The sequence below is a fragment of the Heterodontus francisci genome, chromosome 2 (genome assembly GCF_036365525.1).
Source record: "Heterodontus francisci isolate sHetFra1 chromosome 2, sHetFra1.hap1, whole genome shotgun sequence".
Classification (NCBI taxonomy): Eukaryota; Metazoa; Chordata; class Chondrichthyes; order Heterodontiformes; family Heterodontidae; genus Heterodontus; species Heterodontus francisci.
In genome coordinates this window covers 164,207,439-164,210,445 of record NC_090372.1, presented here as the reverse complement: position 1 = coordinate 164,210,445, position 3,007 = coordinate 164,207,439, and positions in this window count along the sequence as shown.

Genomic DNA, 3,007 nt, shown 5'->3' with positions numbered 1-3,007 from the left:
TGGCTCTCCAGGAACAATCTCTTTAGCTGTTCATAGCAGAGACTCGGCCTGTCTGTCTAATGGGAATGCTGGACACAACACTCATGTATCCATGCACAGCAGTTCCTCGGATACTTAATGAACTTAATAAAACTTTTCAATAATTAAACCCAGAATTGTTGAGGTTTTGTTTTGCATGCTATTTCCCCGACTTTGCAACTGCACTTCAGATATTCAACTATGGTGGAGGTAGGGGGGTAAAGGAGGGGTGGAGGTAGGGGGGTAAAGGAGGGGTGGGTGAAGAGGGGGAGGGGTGGGGAGAGGGAGCATGCAAAATGCAGGGACCAGACAGTTGCAATGCCTGAAGTACTGAGGAGAAGTAGAGAAAGCAACTGGGTTGGGGAGAAAGCAACTGGATTGGGCATCCGCAGCTGGAGGGAACGGCTGAATGGAGAGGGCCGGAAGCGAGAGGCCGTAGAGAGCCGCGGGGAGCGAGCGTGCGAAGACCTTGGTGTCACCGGGTCCAGGGACTGGCCAGTAAGTCTTTTGCTGTTGTGTTTATGGCGCATGCACAGAAAAAGGCACTCCTCTTCCGTTCCGCTGCTCCCCCCCCCACTCTCTCCCCTTCTCCCCCTCTCCCCCTCTCCCCCTCTCCCCTTCTCGCCCCCCCTCCCTCTCCCTCTCCCTCTCCCTCTTTCTCCCCTCCCTTTCCCTCTTTCTCCCCTCCCTTTCCCTCTTTCTCCCCTCCCTCTCCCTCTTTCTCCCCCCTCCCTCTTTCTCCCCTCCCTCCCCCCCTCCCTCTCCCTCTTTCTCCCCCCCTCTCCATCCCCCCCTCTCCATCCCCCCCTCCCTCTCCCTCTCCCTCTCCCTCTTTCTCCCCCCCTCCCTCTTTCTCCCCTCCCTCTCCCTCTTTCCTCCCCCCTCTCCCTCTTTCTCCCCCCCTCTCCCTCTTTCTCCCCCCTCCCTCTTTCTCCCCCCCGCCCTCTCCCTCCCTCTCCCCCCCTCCCTCTTTCTCCCCCCTCCCTCTTTCTCCCCCCTCCCTCTTTCTCCCCCCCTCCTCCCTCTCCCTCTTTCTCCCCCCCTCCTCCCTCTCCCTCTTTCTCCCCCCTCCCTCTCCCTCTTTCTCCCCCCTCCCTCTCCCTCTTTCTCCCCCCCCTCCCTCTCCTTCTTTCTCCCCCCCTCTTTCTCCCCCCTCCCTCTTTCTCCCCCCCTCTCCCTCTCCCTCTCCCTCTCCCTCTTTCTCCCCCCCTCCCTCTCCCTCTTTCTCCCCCCTCTCCCTCTCCCTCTTTCTCCCCGCCTCTCCCTCTCCCTCTTTCTCCACCCCTCTCCCTCTTTCTCCCCCCTTCCCTCTTTCTCCCCCCTCCCTCTTTGTCCCCCTCCCCTCCCTCTTTCTCCCCCCCTCTCCCTCTTTCTCCCCCCCACTCCCTCTTTCTCCCCCCCACTCCCTCTTTCTCCCCCCCACTCCCTCTTTCTCCCCCCCCTCCCTCTTTCTCCCCCCCTCTCCCTCTTTCTCCCCCCCTCCCTCTTTCTCCCCCCCCTCTCCCTCTTTCTCCCCCCCTCCCTCTTTCTCCCCCCCCCTCTCCCTCTTTCTCCCTCCCCCCCCCCCTCTCCCTCTTTCTCCCCCCACCCGGCACCGCTACTGCTGGTCTCCCCGCGCTGCTCTCCCCGGCCCGCTCCACTCTCTCACTCCGGCCGTTGTATTCTGCCACGTGTTTGTTAGGTTTCATCTGTGATTTTTTGAGCAGCGCCATCTTTAGTCCTGGCAGCTGCTACAGTCGCAGGCTGTGACGTTTTCGAGGCACATGCTGTATCTACGCATGTGCCAAAACAGCGCCACCTACCGATCGCGTTGTCAACAATTGCGGTCTTCTTTTATTCCTGATATACCTATAGCAAGCCTTAGGGTTTTCCCTGATCCTATCCGCCAATGAATTCTCGTGTCCTCTCCTTGCTCTTCTTAGCTCTCCCTTTAGATCCTTCCTGGCTAGCTTGTAACTCTCAAGCGCCCTAACTGAGCCTTCACGTCTCATCCTAACATAAGCCTTCTTCTTCCTCTTGACAAGCGCTTCAACTTCTTTAGTAAACCACGGCTCCCTCGCTCGACAACTTCCTCCCTGCCTGACAGGTACATACTTATCAAGGACACGCAGTAGCTGCTCCTTGAATAAGCTCCACATTTCGATTGTTCCCATCCCCTGCAGTTTCCTTCCCCATCCTACGCATCCTAAATCTTGCCTAATCGCATCATAATTTCCTTTCCCCCAGCTATAATTTTTACCCTGCGGTATATACCTGTCCCTGCCCATCGCTAAGGTAAACCTAACCGAATTGTGATCACTATCATCAAAGTGCTCACCTACATCTAAATCTAACACCTGGCCGGGTTCATTCTTTTCTTTCTTTTGGGCCTCCTTATCTCGAGAGACAATGGATACGCGCCTGGAGGTGGTCAGTGGTTTGTGAAGCAGCGCCTGGAGTGGCTATAAAGGCCAATTCTGGAGTAACAGGCTCTTCCACAGGTGCTGCAGAGAAATTTGTTTGTTGGGGCTGTTGCACAGTTGGCTCTCCCCTTGCGCCTCTGTCTTTTTTCCTGCCAACTACTAAGTCTCTTCGACTCGCCACAATTTAGCCCTGTCTTTATGGCTGCCCGCCAGCTCTGGCGAATGCTGGCAACTGACTCCCACGACTTGTGATCAATGTCACACGATTTCATGTCGCGTTTGCAGACGTGGTTCATTACCCAGTACCAAATCCAATGTGGCATCGCCCCTGGTTGGCCTGTCCACATACTGGACAAAAACTGACCCATCTAAAGTACTCGAACTATAGTATTTCCAGTCGATATTTGGAAAGTAAATGGGTCATTCTCAGGATGGCAGGCTGTTACTAGTGGGGTACCGCAAGGATCAGTGCTGGGGCCACAGCTATTCACAATCTCAATAAAGGACTTGGATATGGGACCCATTGTAATATTTACAAATCTGTGGATGACACAAAACTAGGAGAGACTATAACTTGTGAGGAGGAT